Source organism: Lutra lutra, chromosome 3 (genome assembly GCF_902655055.1).
Source record: "Lutra lutra chromosome 3, mLutLut1.2, whole genome shotgun sequence".
In the NCBI taxonomy this organism is placed as follows: Eukaryota; Metazoa; Chordata; class Mammalia; order Carnivora; family Mustelidae; genus Lutra; species Lutra lutra.
The window spans coordinates 141,072,509-141,094,860 of record NC_062280.1 but is presented as its reverse complement, the minus strand read 5'-3'; the positions used below and the strand labels follow the sequence as shown (position 1 = coordinate 141,094,860).

Below are 22,352 nucleotides of genomic sequence, written 5' to 3'. Positions count from 1 at the left end.
AGGACCCTGAGATCATGACCTGAGCTAAAGGTAGAGGCTTAACCCACTGAGCCACCCAGGTGCCCCTGAAGAGAACTTTTTAAAGCTCTTAAAACATTTATTCCTATAAACAATTTAATGATTCTAAGTAGTTCTTTATATAGATGGCTGAAAGAAAATGTTGAAATGAAATTGTATGAAATATGTCCTTGTTAGCATTGTATGGCTAAAACCGTTTTGGTAAAATTGTCACCTTGACTTGAATGAATAAATCTTAAAAAAAAAAAAAAAAGAAGAAGAAGAAATGGTGCCTGGGTAGGTCAGTCGTTAAGCATCTGGCTTCAGCTCAGGTCATGATCCCAGGGTCCTGGGATCGAGCCCTGAGTTGGGCTTCCTGCTTGGCAGGATGCCTGCTTCTTCCTCACCGACTCCCTCTGCCTGTGTTTCCTCTCTTGCTGTGTCTCTCTCTCTGTCTAATAAATAAATAAATAAATAAATAAATAAAATCTTTTTAAAAAAAGAAGAAGAAGAAAAGAAAACAGCTGGAAATAATATCTACCTTTGTGGAGTAGTAGGTGTTTAAGGCTTCAAAAATCTTGGGAGAATTTGTTATGACTGAAGATAAAGTATATAGGAATTTTAAAAAAAAAAGAGATCTTTCTCTAAAATTAAGAATTTGATAATAAGCAAGAGAATGTTGAATTTGAATCAAATGTTAAATTTAAAGAGATTCTTGAATCTTTGATTCATTAGTTTCTAAAAGCTTTTTAAGATGTCAGCTTCATGAGGTCTTTACGTTCTCTGCCACATAGAGCAAACCAGGTTAAATGTGGATGATAAAGACCCTTAGGAAGAACATTGTGCTTTGATGAGTCACCACACTTAACCTTCAATAGCTGGGGAGCCAATTACCTGCAACCTCAGCTGTGTAGACCCTTACTTTCCTTCCTCTTCCTAATAGTTACCCAGATTTATGTTCATTTAACATCTCCTTAGGACCTGGAACAAACGTGGGCAGAAGACATGAAAGAATATAAACCTCAAATCCACCAATTTTGTTACAGTCAACTCTAAATGAAGCAGATTATCTTTTCGACATGGGCAATACCGATTAGTAACACCTTCTACCCGGGAGGAACACGGCTGGGTGCTGGGGAGACAAATGAGCTTAGACAACTGTCAAACAGCCCAGGATGCTGCAAGGCTGAGGCAGAGCTCGCAGCAGAAACAGTAGAGGTACTCACAGTATACCTCACAGAGGCAGTGAGTTTTACAAATTTCAAAGGGTCTTCACATGCCTGTGGTCATTTAGACCTTCTAGCACTACAAAAAAAAAATAATAATCACCTGTATTTCGGAATTGGTGCACAGACCCTCAGAGAGGTTAAGTGTCTTGTCCAGTATCACAAAGTCTGGAGGTAGCAAGATTAAATATCAAAGCCAGATGTTCTGCTGGCAATACTTATGTACTCCCACACTGCCTTCTTACAGCAAAATTTTATTGACTACTACTGGGTGCCAGATCTTCCACTTAGATAATCCACTTAGATTTTTTTAAATGTAGGTCTTTCCTTCAAGAGCTTAAGACCTATCAAAAGGGTCAGACACAAACTGAAGCTATAATACTAAATGGATGTAAGCCATAACTGGGATTCAAGGTAGAAAAGTTCTCTAAATTTCCAGTGTAGTCAAGCAGTCTCATGAGGAAGCAGCCACTAATGGAGGGGTGAGAAAGGACTTCGGACATAGTACATGTCTCCTGCCTTCAAGCTCTTGCACTAAACTCCAAAACTCTAGACCAATTCTTTTGGCAAAACATAGTGGATGAAGAGCTTGGGCTTTGGGTCAGACAGGCCTGGGTTTAAAACTTGGCTCTGACACTTACTGGTTCTTGAGCAAGTTGACCTTGAAAAAATCGTTGACCATTCTAAGCCTCAGTACCGTCCTCAGTCCAGCGATGATAGGAGTGGGATCTGGCATTTAAGGCGGTTGTGAGAGCTAAATGAGATCATGCATTAGAAGTTCTTAATACCTCATCAGGTGTACAGCAAGATCTTAATAAATAATAGGAGGATGGTGGTGGTGGTGGTGGTGGAAATGATGACAATTAGATATGTGGATTGGAGTCAAGGAAGGGGATTGGAAAGGAAGAAGGATGATGGGGGATCAAGAGAATTTTTATCTAATTCATGACTCCAGCTAGAAGCCAAGGAATCTGTGATAAGCTGGGGAGCCACAGGTTGGGAGAAGAGGGTGGAGCTTCAGCATTCCTTAGAAGGCAGCAAAGCTGGATTCCTGAAGTGTAGTGGTTCCCAAGACAAGTTATGTCTCCTCATTGGGCAATAATGACGTTACCAAGCTGCCCAGTCACCCTGACTGTCCACCAGAACAGACCAACATTGAGCTCCTCTCCAGTACATTGGCCACTCTCTGACTCACCAATGGCTTCTTACGGATTCCTGCCACAGACTGAAGTCCTGTGTCTCAGGCCATGTCTCCTTCCCCAGAGCACCCAGTCTGAGACCTGAATTTCCAACTCTTGAACTCTAATTTTATTGCTAACATTCTGCTGTGGTATAATATATTAAATATTATAATTAAGTTATATGTTATATAAAATAATATATAAATAAATATATAAATAAAATAAAAAATAATAAATTAAATATTATAATTAAATATAATGTATTAAATATATTAAAGAGGATTGCCCTGGGTGTCCCAAGCTCAAATTCTGGCTCTGTCACTGACTAGGTATTTAACCATGAACAAGTTACTTATCCTCTGTACCTCAGTTGCCCCATCTGTAAAATGGGTACAAAAATATTATCAATAACACAGGTTTTTGTGAAGATTAACTAGGAGCTTACAACTGTGGCTGGCACAGAATTTAAGTGTTCAGAATTTAACTGTTACTAAGATTTTTCCCCTTTCAAAAATGACAATTCTGGTAAATGCTAAGTGCGAGAAATATGTTACAACTGTTATATGAATTGTGAGATTATTTGCATATTTCAATGATCAGTTTTCATTCCACCTTCTCTCAAGCATGAGATAGTTGAGAGTTCTGTTTGGGAATTTTTGTTTGTTTGGATAGTTCCTAAAGATCAATCAAATGATTCCAGAATACCCATTAATAAAGAAAGGACACAATACCTAATAATGACATTTTAAATCTTATTGTCAGCCATCCTAAACATCTACAAACACCTAAAAACTAAAAATTTTAGGACGAGATGTTTGTGTGTGCCCATGCCCAAACTTTATATCTGTCAGAGTTTCATATATAAGCATCTAGATGAGATAAACATAGAGAAGGTTTTCCCTGGAGGAGCAGAACGGGAATTGCTGAGATTTAAACCAAGGAATTCCTGCTCTATGTTCTCTTGCCCAAACAGCCCCGTAAGTAATTGCTTATGTACAGTAGAAACCTGAAGCTACTTGTTTTTTTAAAATATGTTCCATATTGCTTACAATTAGAAAAGTTACCCTTGCTCACTTTAAGAAATGGGAAAACTAAAAATATGGTCAAAGAAGAAAATAATCATCTACAGTTAGGACTCCCACAGCAATCCAGGTTTAACCTATTTTCTAATCATCTAGTCTTTTTTGTTCTGTGTACATTAGACATATGAGAACTTTATAGAAAACAAGCACAATGGCAAGAATCAATTCTAGAGTCATAGAGGGATATTTTATAGCGAACAAGGGGTCGGTCCACCAGAAAGGGAACACAATTCTAAATCTGTATGCACTCGATGACATAGCTTCAAAAATACAGAGAGTAGAAATCAACAAAATTACAAGAGAGACTTTAAAATACCTGTCTCCATGGCTAGATAGTTTTTTAAGACAAAAATTAGTAAGAATATAGAAGATTTAAACAACACAGTTAAAAATATTGGCCTAACTGCCATATATAGGACACCACATTCAACAGTGACAGAATACACATTCATTCCAAGTACACAGGGAACATGTCAAAATTGGTCATAAAAAATGTCAACGAATTTCAAAGGATTGGAATCATGAAGCATATAGTCTCTGACTAACATCAAATTAAGATAAAAATTATTAACAAAATGAACCAGACAATCTCGACTTCTTGGGAAGTAAGCCATACACTTATAAATAAGAGCAAACAAGAAATCCCACAAATAAGAATCCTAAAAGTTGGAAAATATTTTAACTGAATGAAAACTCGTATGACATTCTGACCATATCAAAACTTGTAAGAAGTAAGTAGAGCTGTGGTAGAGGGAAATATATTGCCATATTTAACACATTTCATACATGTGTTAGAAAAGAAGAAAGACTAAAAGTCAATGTTCCCTGTTTCTGTCTCAAAGAGCTAGGAAAACACACTAATCAAAAGCAAACAAATGAGAAGGCAGGAAATAAAATAATAATGATAAGAACAGAAATCAGTGAAATAGAAACAAAAGTTCAATAAAGAAAACCAGCCAGCAAAATTAGTTCTTTGAAAAGATTAATATAGTAAATGAACCTCTAGCAAACTGAGGAGGGGAAAGAGTGAAAATACAAATTACTAAAATCAAGAATGAAAAAGGGGACATCATTATAGACTTGATAGATGTCAAAAACCATTAAAAATACATTATAAATATTATGAAACCCTTAATGTCAATTAATTTGACAATTTGGGGGCATACAGAAAAATCCTTTAAAAACATAAGTTACCAAAACTGACAAAACAACTAGAAAATCTTAATTAAATTTTTAAATACCTTCTGATAACAATTAAAAACAAAAAAAGGAATTCTAGTCCTCAATGGCTTTGCCTGTGAATTATTCTTAGCATTTCAGGAAGAAATAATACCAATTCTGTACTAACTTTTCTATAAAAATAGAACAGGAGATTTTTATGAGGCCAGCATAATTTGATTCTAAGACCTGACGAGTCGTTGAACACTACAACAAAAACTTATGATGTACTATATGCTGGCTAACTGAACATAATAATTAAAAAATAAATAAAACCTGACAGGACTGACAAACCACTTACTCTCAAGAATATAGATCCAAAAATCCTGAACAAAATTTTAGTTAAGAGAATCCGGTGATACATAAAAGGGTACTATAGCACAAACAAATTGAGTTTATTCCTAGAATGCCAGGGTTGTTTAATATTTTAAAGTCAATGTCGTTCATAATATTTACAGATTAAAACAAACAAAATTGTGATCATCTTGATAGATGTGGAAAAGGCATTTGACACAATCAATACCTGTTTGGGATGAAAGTGTCAACAAACTAGGAATAAAATAAACTTTCTTTAATCTGATAAAGAATATCTACAAAAATCCTACATCAACCGTAATATTAAACAATAGATTATAGAAAGTTTTCCTCCTCTATTTGGAAATGAAAGAAAGGTGATTCAACATTTTTCTTGAGGTTCTAGCCAGTAAAATACAAAAAAATAAGTAAAAGGCAAAAGTTACATAAAGCTAGAGACACAACATTACTGTTAGATGACATGAGTGTGCACATGTAAAATCCAAGAGAATCTACAAACTATTAGAAACAATACATTAAGTGATCCGAAGGGGCACGTGCACCCGAATGTTTATAGCAGCAATGTCTACAATAGCCAAACTATGGAAAGAACCTAGATGTCCATCTACAGACGAATGGATAAAGAAGATGTGGTATATATACACAATGGAATACTATGCAGCCATCAAAAGAAATGAAATCTTGCCATTTGCAACGACGTGGATGGAACTAGAGGGTGTCATGCTTAGCGAAATAAGTCAATCGGAGAAAGACAACTATCATATGATCTCCCTGATATGAGGGAGAGGAGATGCAACATGGGGGGTTGAGGGGGTAGGAGAAGAGTAAATGAAACAAGATGGGATTGGGAGGGAGACAAACCATAAGTGACTCTTAATCTCACAAAACAAACTGAGGGTTGATGGGGGGAGGGGGTTGGGAGAGGGGGGTGGGGTTATGGATATTGGGGAGGGTATGTGCTATGGTGAGTGCTGTGAAGTGTGTAAACCTGGCGATTCGCAGACCTGTACTCCTGGGGATAAAAATATATGTTTATAAAGCTGTAAAAAAAAAAAAAAAAAAAAAAGAAAGGATGAATACCCAAGTTTTGTAGCAACATGGACGGACGGGACTGGAAGAGATTATGCTGAGTGAAATAAGTCAAGCAGAGAGAGTCAATTATCATATGGTTTCACTTATTTGTGGAGCATAACAAATAGCATGGAGGACAAGGGGAGATGGAGAGGAGAAGGGAGTTGAGGGAAATTGGAAGGGGAGGTGAACCATGAGAGACTATGGACTCTGAAAAACGATCTGAGAATTTTGAAGGGGTGGGGGTGGGAGGTTGGGGGCACCAGGTGGTGGGTATTGTAGAGGGCACGGATTGCATGGAGCACTGGGTGTGGTGCAAAAATAATGAATACTGTTATGCTGAAAAAATAAAAAAATTAAAAATTTATTTAAAAAAAGAAACAATACATTAATTAATTTTATTTTATTTTTTGAATTTATTTTTTAAATGCCTGTATAATTAATGTACAGTGGTACATTAGTTTCAGGTTCAGGCTCCCCAGACCCTCATCTCAGCTAGGCCCCAACCATTGGACTTCTGTGTCTATCTGTGCATAACTCAGTTTCAGCAAAAATCTTGCTAGATCCATTTAGCAGTATCTGGTCAAATTCCTCATCCCCCAACCTCCGTATCTAATCACCATGGCCTGCCTTCAGCAAGAATCTTATCAAGTGGGTCTAGCTAGAATGAGGCTTCCTCCTAGTGATTTTCCATTCTGACCCCCCAAACCCCAGCCTGCCCCTTGGCTGTAAATCCCCCCTTGTCCACGCCGTACTCAGCACTGAGCTCAGTTCTGTATTGGAGGATCTTTTCCCCCATTACAATGGTTTTGGGTTTTTTTTTTTTTTTCCAAATAATATTTTATCTTCACTGTTTAATGAGTATCCAGCTCCAGTTCTCTTGACAGGGGTTCAAGGACCTGACACCCACCAGAATGCTAGAAACGTTTGGTTTGACAGCAAGAAAACAGTCCCTATGTGCTACTGAGCACCATTTATACCAAATTACCATTCAGTACAATTACAGTCATGCATTGTTTTTAAACAGGTGTCCGATTAACTCTGGTGACACCCCTAAAGTCAGCTGAGGTATAAGCCTTCATCATAGGCTTGCTCTCTCAGGTTGGCAATCCAATTGTAACCCAAAAAACTCAGAGGATATTGCTGTCAAGCTACAGTAAAGTAGGCTGTGTTACTATAGTGTCACAGTTCCCACACAGAGCTGGAAGTGACTCATTTTCTCGTTAATCTGTGCTATATATACTTCAGAAAAATGAACTGGCATTTCTAAGAATACCTGATAGAAAAGAACAGAAGCTTTTCTTTCTCTTCCTGTCATCTGAGACTCTTAAATCATAGACAGTGCAATGTGTAGGAATCTAAAATACGCATTCCTCAGAAGGAGTGAGTACCAGCAGGCTTCCCCACCCCCGGGATCAAACAGTTTCTCCAACTCTTTAGAGATCTTCTTTGTAAATATATAACAGTGGTTAGACATCCTTCATCGTGCAAACCAACAAAGAGCGATTAAATACCTAAAACAAACAAGGCTCATTTCTTCTTTTCCCCAAGCTTGTTTTTCGACCCTGTGATGTATGGAAAAGTAGGGCCAGATTAAAAGGAAGCAGAGAACTAAAAGTCATCACCCACAAAACATTTCATTTTCACACCTCACAGCTCTAGATGCAGCTGGGGAAGATGAAGAAGAACAGATAAAAGTGTATTTGCAGGATCTATTCTTTTAAGTAATCGGAGATGAATAAAAAGAGTCGCCATTGTGAAAATGCAATTGGCATCTGCAAGTGTTCTCTGTTTGGAAACTGGAATTATGGAAGAATCAATGGGCAGAGCTGCTGGAGGTGAGGCTGGTTGGCGTATGTCTTGAGTACAGCTAGGTTATGGTGCTGAAACTGGATCCATTGAGCAGGTGAGAACAGTAGTACTTGCTTCAGCTTCTCAGGACACTTCTTTCTAAAATAGAGGCAAAACAAAACAAAACAAAACAAAACAAAAAAACAACCAGGAAGTAAGGAGGAAACATCAAAACAACAAAAATAGATTTTACAAAATATATTGACTTAAGCCCATTAACATATGCAAAAGAAATACATCCCCAGTCATTGCAAGGTTCTCTTAGAAGTTTGTGTTTTAGGGTGCCTGGGTGGCTCACTGGGTTAAGCCTCTCTGCCTTCGGCTAAGGTCATGATCTCAGGGTCCTGGGATCAAGCCCCACATCAGGCTCTCTGCTCAGCAGGGAGCCTGCTTCCCCCTCTCTCTGCCTGTCTGCCTGTTTGTGATCTCTCTCTCTGTCAAATAAATAAATAAAATCTTTTAAAAAAATTTAAAAAAAGAAGTTTGTATTTAAACCTGGATAAATTTGACATGTAACACTGTAAATTTAAGGGGTGCATCTTGTTACTTTCCTACATTACATATTGTAATATGGTTGCCATCATAACCGTCTTTATCATGTTACATACTTACAGTACAATATTATTGTCTATGTGCAAAAACTATATATTAATAGGAATTTATTTTTAATATATTTGGGCAAGCTTGATGACTGTCTTCTCAGCCCAAAGAAGATTAAAAGAAGCCAAAGAGAGGGCCAGGATGGGATAAACACAGAGGCACACTAACTGTGTAAAAGGGAGAGCCTAATAACCCAACATAGAAGCAGTAGAAACACAAACACAAATTGAAAAAAAGAAAAGAAAAAGACAGACAAGCTTAAACTTATAATCATCCAGATCATTTGGGTGTGGGGGAATAGCTTCTCAACTGTGTCAAAGCAGAAGACAATCACTGTCAATAATGATGACCCTAGGATATCAATGCATGTTGCATTTACTCTGTGGTAAAGTAAGTGTGAAAAATACTGAATTAAATTAAAATAGTTTCTTAACAGCTTTTCATACCCCTTAGGATGCTATGGTTTTCTAAAACATACCATGGTTTTCTAAACTTTCTGACGACAAAATTTTTGTCTTATTTTTTATTTTTTTTAAAGATTTTATTTATTTATTTGACAGACAGAGATCACAAGTAAGCAGAGAGGCAGGCAGAGGTAAAAGGGGAAGCAGACTCCCCACTAAGCAGAGAGCCCGATGCGAGACTTGATCCCAGGACCCTGAGATCATTACCCAAGCCGAAGGCAGAGGCTTAACCCACTGAGCCACCCAGGCACCCCTTGTTTATTTTTTTTAAAGATTTTCTTTATTTATTTGTCAGAGAGAGAGAGAGGGAGCATGCACAAGCCAGGAGGGCAGCAGGCAGAGGGAGAAGCAAACTCCCCACTGAGCAAGGAGCCCAGTGAGGGGCTAGAACCCACGACTGGGATCATGACATGAGCAGAAGGCAGACGTTTAACCAACTGAGACACACAGGTGTCCCTTGCTTTTAAAAAAAAAAAAAAACTCACAGAATTAGGTTAAGTGGGAATATGCCCTAGGAGGCATTGCACTAAGTTTTTAAGAAAAGATTATCTCAGAAACAGGAATCACAAATTTTAAGATTTCCATTTGTATCGACATAGCTATCTGTATGCTGAACATCCGTGCTCTTCTTTTCCTGTGTGTAAGCTTGTCACTGACAAGTGACCGTCCAGCTAAAGACTATATTTCTGACCCACTTTTGCAGGTAGAGCAGCCAGTAATTAAATCCTCAGCCAAAGGAAGTCGAGTGGAAGTAATGTTCACCAGATTGTGACTGAGATTCCCAGTCACAATCCTTCATGGTCTTTACTCCTTTGTTGCTTGAATGTTGACATTCATGGTGACCTTGGAAAGCTAGCATAGAAGATGATAGAGACTCTGTCAGACCACGTACCTCCTGCCTCCTGCTCCCAACACACACACGCGCGCGCGCACACACACACAGAGACATACACACTACTACTGCCTCCACCTGACCTACAACTGCACTGGGTTATGATGAAGCATAAAATAAACAGCTATCATATCTGGCCCTGAAAGGGCTAAAGTAAAATGAGGCTAATGTTTTAAATGGCAAGTTCCAGTAAGACCCATCCCTTGCATAGAACAATGGACGCAGCTATCCCAGCCTCCATGACGGTGCTGCATCTCGCTCCTATTTTGGAATACTATTAAAATTCAATTCTAAAATTTCCTTCTTGAATAAAGATAACCCAAGGGGCCTCTGAAAGATGCTGACAGTGTCTCCTTTCAAGTGCGATTGATTATCTTAGGAACCCACACTGACTGGCTGCCCAAGGCTTTTCACCCTTTAGAAAGGCCTGGACTTCAGTTCCTTAATAAACCCATCTCATTATCTGGAGGAGCCAGACAAATTAACTTTTCAGTAGATATGCCTATTAATTCCATATTTGTGCAGATTCCTTGATCTCTGGGAATTCTGTTTGAGCAACACTTGATTCAACAAATGTTGACTGAGATCCACTATGCTGGCAGCTAAGAGAGGTTTTGCTGCAGAGCTATAATAAGCAAACACTAAATAAGACACGAGACTTGAAAGCCACTTTGCCAGGCTACGCTAGGAAGTGGGCCACATTCATCATAAGCGCTAGTCCTGATGCACAGCACCTTTATCCTCACCCACTGCTATCTCTTCACTCACAAAACTGTGGCCTTTCAAAACAGTACCCAATGCCCTAGATTGGTGGTTCTCAAAGTGTTGTCCCCAGGCCAGCAGCATCAACATCACCCAGGAACTTGTTAGGAATGAAAGTTCTTGGGCTTCGTCCCAGGCCTACTGAATCCCTACTGAATCAGAAGCTTGGGGGTGGTGCGGGGAGGTGGGGTCCAGTAACCTGTGTTTTCGCAAGGTGTACCAAACACAGTGCTAAATGCACTAAGTTACTCAGTCCACTACGGGAATCTGCCCCCCACTGTAATCTATAAAACCTTCCCAGCATACTATTCAGTGTGGGTAATTCTGGCTGCCACAGGTAAATAGAGTAGTAGATGAGAAACAGAGCAGAGGGAAGCTTAGAGCAAACTTCTCAGACCCATGTCCTAGGGTACAACAACCTAGGGTCTCCTAAATTTCATGAGGCTTGAAGTTACACACAAATAGAGACCCACTTACCATATGTCTAAGTATTTTTAAGTTATAAATCAAACTAGTGAACTATTAAATAAGTATCCTCCTACCTTTGCAAATACATGTTCACAGCAACTTGGAAGGTCAGATTCAAATTTAAGATTCTTAGACTCCACAGCATTCTGCATTGGAACTTAATCATGGAGGGTGAAATTGGTCCCATCATCTCCCTTCCCCTCTCTTTCCATCCTTGGTTCCAGACCACACCAAGGGAGATCTCATGTGTGGAAACAGTAGTCCACACATCCAAAGCTATCTCTTGGTCATCCCCGGGCTTGGGAGTAAGGGGGGTCCACTTGCAGGAGGACAAGCCAGAATAGAAAGTCATGCAGGCCCAGAGCGTGGTATATAGGGATGAACTGTGATTCTAGGTGCAAAGAGCCCCATGTCCCTGCAGGAAGGGGCACAGCCAGAGGAGTGCTATCCTGGGGTCTCTAAAGGATAGAGAAAGGGCAGGGGGCTTTCTTGCCTTGTCTAAGGACAATTCTTCCCACACCCTCTTCCAGATACCGTGGGGAAAAAATAATCCCTATTCTAATAAGTTGGAAAAATACTAAATATCACGTACTTCTCTTAGAAACTTACAGTGAACATTAGTATCATAGTAAACTTAAGAGTGTTAGGTCAAGTGGCCATAACAAAACACCATAGACTAGATGGCTTAAGCAATAGTACCTTATTTCTCAGAATTCTAGGAGCTGGGAAGTCCAAGATCAAAGTACAACTGATTCAGTTCCCTTGTTAGGGCTCTCCTCCTGGCCTACCAGACAGGCAGATAGCTCTCTTTTCACTGCGTCTGCACATGGCAGAAAGAAAGGGCTCTAGTATTCCTTCCTTCGCTTACAGGAACATGGATCTCCTCTGGGGTCCCGATGCTTATGGTCTCATCTAAACCTAATTACCTCCCAAAGGTCTTACCTACAAAGACCATCATATTGGGAGTTAGGGCTTTAATATATGAATTTGGGGAAGGTAGCCCAAACATTCTGTAAGACATAGTAAAGACCCTGAGAAGGTCTGATTGCAAAGAAATCTGTGTGACTTTAACCTGTACATGTTTGTGAAAAAAAATTTACAGCTTGATGGATTGATTACCCCAAAGAGAAACCTAATATTTGCTTTAAATTCCAAGTACCTTAAAATATGTACCACATTTGGCTCTACTCCCTTGGCCATAGTCTATTTCACCAAGATGGCACCTCAACTTCAGTCTATGACCTCAGATCTGCATGTGATGAACAGGTCAAGAAACCTTGTCTTATAAATAAATAAATGAGTAACCTTGTCTTTCATTTCAAACCTGCCCTCCTTTCAATTGTCTTAACAACTTGAATAACTCCTAGAGAAGCCAAGTATATCTGACTCACATTTACTAGAGGAATACTAACATCACTTTCCCCTACAACCAGGCAGGTAATGTTGTGACTGACTTCTAAATGCAATCAATAAACAAGTGGTTAAAATTCTGACCTCATTTCTAGAGTTCTAACGTATAGCATGGTGACTACAGTTGATAAATATACTATTGTATACTTGAAACTTGCTGAGCGTAGATCTTTCATGTTCCCACCACACATGCAAAAACGGTGAAATGGTGGATTTGTGGATTAGTTTGATTGTGGCAATCACTTCACAATGTATACATGTATCAAAACACCACACCGTACAACTGAAATAGATAATTTTCATTTGCTAATTTTTACCTCGAGAAAGTTACCGGGGCGGGGGGGAGTCATTTTCTCTTGAGTCCAATAATAACAAGATTATGATTTACTTCACACATATTAAAATTTTTTAATATTGCTTATTGTCAAATAATTCTGCATTCACCACTCTCAGACCACTTCACAATCCTATCTTGTTTATTCGCCTTTATTTCAGTAATGGGCCATTATGGGAAGCTATAAATACAGGGCTGAATTGTGTGCTAAACATTCCACACAGGGTTTTTTTTTTCCCAGTCTTCAGTTCCTAACATGAACTTACCGTATTGACTTTGGCATTGGTATATTCATAGTGTGAGAAATAATAATAAAAAAGATAGACTTTATAATCAATCAAAACAGCTTAAGTTCACTATTCTTTCCCCCTTAGCATCTTACTTTTCCTTTCTTTCAACCTGAAGAATTCAGCTTAGTAGATAGATAACAAAGGAAAAATTCAAGAATACAGAAATGAAAATTACATAAAACCTATGTTTTTCTGCAGCCTAAAATAACTTCTTCACTTTTTCCCTCTTTCTCCTGCTCTTTGTTTTATTTTTTAAAGATTTTATTTTTTAAGTAATCTCTATTCCATCATGGGGGCTCAAACACACAATCCAGGATCAAGAGTCACCCGCCCCACTGACTGAGTCAGCCAGGTGCCCCTCCCACTCTTTAAATTGGGGGCTCTTGTGAAGATTTACTCAGCATTTATAAAATCCAGGAGAGGAAAAAGAGTGGAAGTACAGCATAAGAGTCAAGAAAAGTGTTTCACATTGAAGAACAATCACTGCACATGTTTACTAAGAAAAACATAAAGGATTCCCAGCAGGCTAATCCTAAAAGTTAGTCACTATTAATTCCAAATGAAGCTGTCCTCACAGCCGCCCTTACTCCTCAGCTGAAAGCTCCCAAGGGTTCCAGCCACACCGTTGCTGTGGTGACTGTTGCAACTGCTTGCTCATTTCAGCTGAAAAACATATTCCTAGTGTCAGCCTGTGCCACCAGATGATTTTGGCTTCAAGCATTAAGGTCACTGACATTGCTTTCTCAAAGCATGTTATCAGTCCAACATGCTGCAGTAAGAGAAAGCTAAAACAGCTGTTGTCTAGGCTGGGAGCCATTCAGGGTCTCAGAGGATGGCAGTGCCCTTGGTCATCACATTTAGAGTGCAGTCCTCAACTTTATGGCTAGGGGGTCAGTTCCATTGGTATGTCTAGAGACAGTTTGACTCTAGAATGCTGATCAACATCCATCACATTTACAAAAATAATATATAATCTAGAATGTGTATTATTTCTCACTGAGAAATACAATCATCAAGAACACCGAATTCCTTATGCCCCTTGGTCAGAAAAACCCTGTGTGATATCTAGAAAACCAAATTCAAGTGAAGAGTGCTCTGTTATCTGGGAATTGAAGCCAGGAAAACAAACAGGAAGACACTACAGAATAAAGATTTGGTTCAACTTTGATATTTGATCCCTGGTATGAGCTTTTATATATTTTTTTAATTCCCATATCTTCATGTTCTGAAAGATGAAATTCACCGTTTGTGGTAGGCAGAATTCTAAGATGGCCCCCCAATTCCTCCCCTGTCCCCTGGCATAGGGGTCTAGATAATCCCCTCCCCTTTGGCATGGGCAGGAGCAGTGAGTATGTTGGGATAGTCACAACTGTGATTAGGTTCTAATCAGTTGCCACTGAGCTAATTAAAAGAGAAAATATCCTTGCTTTTTTTAAAAAAAATTATTTGACACACAGAGAGAGATCACAAGCAGGGAGAGTGGCAGGGGGAGAAGAGAAGCAGGCTCCCTGCTGAGCGGGGAGGTGGATGCAAGGCCTGATCCCAGGACCGTGGGATCATGACCAGAGCCAAAGGCAGATGCTTAACTGACTGAGCCACCCAGGCGCCCCTCTTTGCAAGCCTTTTCTGAGAAGGTGAAGTAGCACACATATATTCTTCTGGCCTGAAAGAAAGCAAACAGCCATGGAGTTAGCTGCCTATGGAGAGGGCCATGTAATACCCCACTCTTCCAACCAACATACCTCCTATATTTCATTTATGTGCATTCTTCCATAGAACTTACACTCTATATGATGCAAGAAAAATAATAAGACTTTCCTACACCACTGGAAAAGGAACAGTGAATATATAGCTCTTCTAAAACGTGTTTGCTTGTTTTTTAAATGCTACACTTTATCATATTTCTCTAGATGCAAAGAAAGTTCAGGCCTTATTATAGGGTCTCTATAAATAAGGTCTTTATAAATAGGGTCTTTATAAATAAGCCTAGTTCATTGGGTGTTATACGCAACTGATAAGTTATTGAACACTACATCTTAAACTGATGATGTACTATATGTTGGCTAACTGAATTTAAATTTTTTTTTAAAGTAGGTAAATAAATAAATAAGCCTAGTTAAGATAGCATTCTGTAAATGCTCCTCTTGACAGGTGAGACCTATACAAAGACAGGTGATTTTCTGAAGACAAGCAGAGTACTTGTCGAGAACGAAGGCACAGTGAGAATGAGATACAGTTCACTCTAAACACTTACATGTGCATGTCTATGAATAACAAAGACTAGGGAGAAGATTCTGACATTGATCTCACTTCTCCACAGCTTGGCTGAAGGAATATATTTTTTTTAATTTTTTTATTTTTTCAGCATAACAGTATTCATTATTTTTGCACCACACCCAGTGCTCCATGCAATCTGTGCCCTCTACAATACCCACCACCTGGTGCCCCCAACCTCCCACCCCCCACCCCTTCAAAATTCTCAGATCGTTTTTCAGAGTCCATAGTCTCTCATGGTTCACCTCCCCTTCCAATTTCCCTCAACTCCTGAAGGAATATATTTTATTCCAATTTGGATCCCTCTTGTTCTGGTCCCAGAGATCCCCTGTGTGTGTCTCACTCCTGCCATCTTGTTCTGAGCCCTGTATTGCTTACTAGAATGCTCGCTTTTTATTTCAGAGATCATGACGCTGCTTTTGTTATCTTTGCTTGTGAAATTGGCCAAGACTCCTTCTTTAAGTGCTGAAACTTTGCCAGTGGATTTCTGAGGAATCAGTTAGTTTTCCATCAGTGAGCTTTACAAAAGGCTGACTGCCTTTGTCCTTGTGTAGTAAAAATGAAAAAATGCTCTGCTTTCCCAGAGGCATCGAGGTGGCATAATCATCCCAGAGGGAAGATAAATTCCTGCCGTCCTACTTCCTTCCATGTACAGAGACCCATGAGAAAGGAAACCACACCTAAGTCTTGATTTTATTAAAGAGAAGAGTGCAATAGTGCTTTGAGTGCCGGGACAGATGAGTTTGGCTGAGTAGCTTAGTGAATTTCTCTCAGCTCTCTGATACGAGGCCCAGAGCTGAGTTTTGGAATGGGGACAAGAAAGAATAACAGTGTGAGAGGGAAGCTGAGCTTTAGGGACAAGAGTTCAGCAAGGTGGGGAAAACTTGAGGCTTGTAGAGGACAGAGCCACTGAAAAATTTACTTGAGCAAGATGACCCAAGGACTTCTAAGCTCAGGATTAAATAATACCAGTTTTAAGTTGTTTGCCTTGAGGTACTGTCCCTCCCTGCCCAAGATCAGTGGTTCTTTAGGGTGTGAAGGAATCCGGCATTTCCTAATATGGTATAACACTGAGGAGGTGGACAACACCCATAGAGAGTGGTAGCAATGATGGTAAAACAGACACATAGATCAATGAACAGACTAGAGCCCAGAAGTAAACCCATGCATATTTGGTCAATTACTCTACAGCAAAGGAGGCAAGAATACACACCAGAGAAAGCATGGACAGCCACATGCAAAAGAATGAAACTGGACCACTTTCTTATACCATACACAAAAATAAACTCAAAATGGATTAAAGACTTAAATGTAAGACCTGAAACCAAAACTCCTAGAAGAAAATAGAGTCAGTAAACTCTTTGACATCGGTCTAGCAATATTTTTGGGGTCTGGCTCCGTAGGCTAGAACAACAAAAGCAAAAATATACCAATGGGTCTACATCAAACTAAAAACTTTTGCACAGAGAAGGAAATCATCAATAAAACAAAGGAGCAACCTACTGAATGGGAAAAGATATTTACAAACAGTATGTCCAATAAGGGGTTAACATCCAAAATCTATGAAGAAGTCATACTACTTAATATTAAAAAATCTGATTAAAAATGGGCAGAGGATCTGAACAGATATTTTTGTAAAGACATGCAGATGGCCAACAGGCACAGGAGAAGATGCTCAGTGTCACTAAATATTAGGGAAATGCAACTCAAAACCACAGTGAGATATCACCGCACACCTGTCAGAATAGCTAGTACCAAAAAGACAAGACATAACAAATACTGGCAAGAATGAGGAGAAAAGGGAATCCGCATGAACTCTTGGTAGGAATGTAAATTGGTGCAGAAAAAGTATGGCGGTTCCTCAAAAAATTAAAAATAGAACTACTATGCGATCCGGCAAATCCACCTCTAGATATTTTACCTGAAGAAACTGAAAACACTCATTCAAAAAACATATGCACTCCTATCTTTATTGTAGCATTATTTACAATATCCAAGATATAGAAGTGACCTAAATGTCTATCAATAGGTGAATAGATGAAGAAGATATGGTATATATACAAGGGAATTTTACTCAGCCATTAAAAGACTGAAATCTTGCCATTTGTGACAACATGGATGGACCTAAAGGGTATTATATGCAAGTGAAATAAGTCAGACAGAGAAAGACAAAGACTGTATCATTTCACTTACATGTGGAATCTAAAAAACAAAACAGACTCACAGATACAGAGAATGAACTGATGGTTGGGAGATGGATGGAATAGGTGAAGGGGATTAAATGTATAATCTTCCAGTTATATAAAAAAAAATAAGACATGGGGATGGAATGTACAGCATAGGGAACATTGTCCATAATATTGTACAACTTTGTATGGTGACAGATTTCATACTGTATTTAAATATCAAATCACTCTGTTGTACACCTGAAATGAATACAATATTGTATATCAGTTATCCTTCATTTAAAAAAAAAAAAAGTAGTAATGAAGAATTCAGTTGAATGAGAAACTTTGATTCAGAAATGACTTGAAGAAATGTAAACCCATAAGAATCATGAGAGATATTTCAAGGCTGCTAGGACACCACCCCACCCATAAGTAGGACAGGAACTTGAACCATGTTAATTTAAGGGTTGACATCTGCTCAAAGGAACCCCCCCCCCCATGCGATGCTGCAGCGACCTCTTTACCCCTTATCTTGGCACTCGCAGCTGCATTTCCCCTGCAGGGGTAATATTTACAGTGGCAAGAGGAGGGTCATTTCCAAATCCTTGTGGCAGGAACAACCATTGCTTTGAAAGAATGTGAGCTGAAAACAAACATTGGTGCAAGACCAAGGATGCCCTTTCACTGCCTAAACATTACCATTGGATGTGATGCTGTCCGCAGAAGATCAGGAGCAGCTCATATGTTCAGAATCCATTGTTCAGTTTCCACAGACCCATCAATCATCATCCAAGTTGGACACCATCGGATTGGTGAGAAGCCCTTCTGGGAGCAGTGGAAAGGAAGGCCTGTAACTTGGACCAGAAAGTCCATGTGAGACATCTTAAAATTTTCCCCACACTTTCCTCCCAAGTGATGGATGATGTCAATATGAATCTATTGCTCTCCTCTGACTTGGTGGGTCAAGCTCTGTCTTAACAAGGCCTATTTTAACAATAACAATACCTACTATATCAGACTCCTCTTATGAAAGACTCTCATGATTGCATTTTCTAAGCAGTAATCCTGCATGATCCCATATTTAAAAAAAAAAAAAACAAAACAAAACTCAGATCCAGATAACAAAATCATAGAACCCCTCTTTGAATAATTGCAAACGTGCAGAAAGTGGACTCAACAGTATACTTCATAAGGGCAGAAACTTGGGGGCATATCTGGTTCACCTACTGTTGTCTCCCAGGATCTAGCATAGTACCTGGCAAATAACAAGCCCTCTGTGACTGGGTCTCTTTACTGTTTCTAAATGTCAGGTTTCATTTGTGTGGTCTGGTCTCCAGTCTTCAAGCGCCACGCTTTAATCCATCCAGGCAGCTGGCCGCCTCTGGCTCCCTGAAGACTTCCAGGACAAGAGGCTGTACAGCCTCCCTGGGCTGCTGAGTCACCTTCCTATCAGGAAATTGTTTCTGCCTTAGCTAAATAGGTAAGCAATTTTCTTTCTATTTCAGACAGAGAACCTAAGTTTAAAAAAAGATGAAGTGAATAGCTCAAGGTTATACACAAACTCTGGCCCAGTTAGGAATGGAACCCAAGTGGTTCCCAACATTCAATCCTATAGTTTCAGTCCTATTCCTTTTGCCACACAACCTATCTTTATAATTTATAGATATTGTTCCCAAATTGCTCACTGGAAATTCTGCTTAAATATTGAAGGTAAAATGGCTCCATGTATCCAATAGAGAGAGAATATATATAAGAAGAAGTTTTTCCCACGTGAGGAATGAATCACTGTAAAGAACATTTGTTCAGTTGTTTCATTATAAAATAAGAGCATTCCTCCCAGCTGCCACAAATTCAAATGCTCTATTTTGTTACTAAACAATCCTTTTAACACCAAGCCAAAAATAAGTCACAATGTTAATGCAAACATCTTGCAAGCCAACTAAAAGAACTTGTGCCAAATTTATCAGAGTTAGAGGGAAATTGTGTTGGATCTGCCTGCCTCTGAGAAACTTTCTATTAGATCACCAGTCAATAGGGTAGCAGCATCTGCTGATGCCGAGTGAAAGACATGAGTAATAACAGACAGCTTTAGAAAATACATTTTTCTTCCATAGTTAGCAATGCATGACTCACTAGAACTCTCCAGACACTATACAGCATGAATGACTCAAAATTCAACCAAGGACAGAGCACAGTCAGTTCTCTCTTCCTACACTAGGATTTCTTGTCTCAATTATCACTCATTTGTTAGTTTACTTCAAAGACAGAGAGTCTTGGTTCACTCTCCTTCCTTTTTTAAAAACAATGGTAATATAAAAAATAAATATTGAAGTGCTGCAGGAAAACAGAGACTAAACATCATAATGAATACCGAAACCAAACTTCAACAGGCCTAACTCCCACCATTTGCAAGGCCACATTGGGAAATGAACAGGGTTAATTTCCTTCCTGAACATTGACCAATGACTAGAGATGATTGCACTATGAGACGTGCCTTATGGTTACAGGCCAATGACCTGCTTATCCAAATCTTCAGTAGCCAATAGTAGCATCAAAGATATTTTGAGAAATAGTTTAGTCTCCATGGCAGAGGTCTTGATTTCCCTCAAGCAACTCTTCTCTTTAGCGCTTTCCTTTCCATTCCATCTGGCATTCCAACTCCAGATTGATTTTCCTAAGAGTTTTTTTGGATTATGACAATAGCTTAGCATGATGACAATGACCACAGGTCTTGGAATTAGACCATTTGACTTCAAATCCTGGATTCACCAATTAATTTCTAACCTCTCTATGCCTCGGTTTTTCATCTGTGACATGGAGTTTATAAGATACTTGCATAACTTTTATTTTAACTTTGTGTTAATATATAAGTATATATAAAATTTTTTAATTAAAAAATAAATAAGTTCATAAGAGGAACACATAAACTAAAATTGAAATGATAGGAAAAGATTAGCATGGCCCCTGCACAAGGATGATATGCATTTCGTGAAGCATCCATATTAAAAAAAAAAAATGAGTATGTAAGAAAATAGAGCATTCGTGGCAAAGAGCATAGGCTGTAGAGTCAGACCTGGAATCAGAATCCTGATTCTGCCATTGAACTGCCTACCAGTTATACTTGTTATCCCACACCATGTAACAAGTCACTCCAAAACTTTCCGGATTATGACAGTAATAATCATTTTTTACCTTCCACGGTTTCTGTAAGGTCAGAAATGTGAGAGTTTTATGTTTGGCCAGGTCTCTGATGAGGTTGCAGTCAGATGTTGGGAAGGGTCACAGATAGATAAAGACTAGACTGAGACTGGGAAATCAACCTCCAAGACAGCTCCCTCAAATGACAAGTTGGTGCAGGCTATAGGCAGGAATATTCAGTTTCCTTCCATGTGGGCTCCTTAAGCTCTTTCAGTGTCCTGATGAATTTGCACCTGGCTTACTCCAGAATGAGTGATCCAAGAGAGCAAAGCAGAGGCTGTGAAGCCTTTATGACCTTGCCTTGCAAGTTATGTACCATCACCTCTGTTCCATTGGTCATGCTGGCCGCCCTAACCTAACGTGAGAGGGGACTGCACAAGGGCACAGACATCAGGAGGTATGGATTGCTGGCAGTTATCTTGGAAAATAACTACTGCAAAGAACTCAGACCAAGACTTTTTAGGCCTTAGTCTCCAATTTGTCTCCTGCAGTCAATATACTCCCCTCATAAGGTTGTATAAGAATTAGATGAGATGATGCATGTGAAGTACTTAGTCTGAGCTCTGAGTAACGTATAGAACTGTTGAATCACTATATTGCACATCTAAAACTAATGTAACACTGAATGATAAGTAAACTTGAATTTAGAAAATAAATAAAAATTTTTAAATAAAAAATATTTATTTAAAGTACTTGGTATGTCAGTATTCAAAAACATTACTTAGTATTATTAAAAGCCAGTAGTAGTTATTAAAAGATTCCAGGGACAGTCCTGAGGAAGAAAATGTTATTCTGGGCAGTAGCTAGAGTATAAACTCCCTCCTTCGTCCCCCCATTTTTACTTCTTCTGGTGGACTTCATTTTCTCTCATATATATTGGGCCTCCTCATAAGATTTTCACTTGAAGAAAGGATTCTCCAGCTTAAAAAAAAAAAAAAGCATTGCTGTAAGTCATATTTATTGCAAATACTAAGAACTGTAGGATAGATAAATATGTATATATGTATGAATATACTCACACATATGTATAGATACATGTACAATAGACAAATATGTATACAAATATTTGCATATCTATATCTATATATAGAGAGAGATGTAGATAGAGAGAGAGAGATAAAATTTCCATATAGATAAAATTACCTAGCTAATAGAGCTATAATGTGACTGGAAAGCAGAAAATATCAAATTGAAAATCCCATAGGAGACCACCTACTCCAATGTTAAAAACCTTAAGATGGTTAAGCCACTCATTTTCCCCACAGCAATCACGTGGAAGTGCTGATTTAAGGCTCCCAGATGAACAGATGGAGTAAACTCCTGCACATCTGGAAGGTTTGTCCATTCACCATTGCATTTATACAAGCCTGTGTTTTGGACATGCACTGTCCTAACTGCTGGGTATAAGCAGTGAACAAGACAGATAGAGTCCCACCTTCTCCTTTTGTGAAGGAGAAACATGGACTAAACAAATAAATGAACACCACAATTTCAGGCACCAAGAAGTGCTATGATAGTAACCAAACACAGCAATGTGGTAAAGTAAGGAGT

General features: G+C 38.9%; 1 non-coding gene across 1 annotated transcript; it reads left to right on the top strand.

Moving 5' to 3' along the window:
• Positions 1-20,508: 20,508 nt before the first annotated feature.
• Positions 20,509-20,611, top strand: LOC125096617 (U6 spliceosomal RNA). Its single transcript, XR_007126292.1, has one exon. It is a non-coding gene; the product is annotated as a U6 spliceosomal RNA (small nuclear RNA).
• Positions 20,612-22,352: the final 1,741 nt, after the last annotated feature.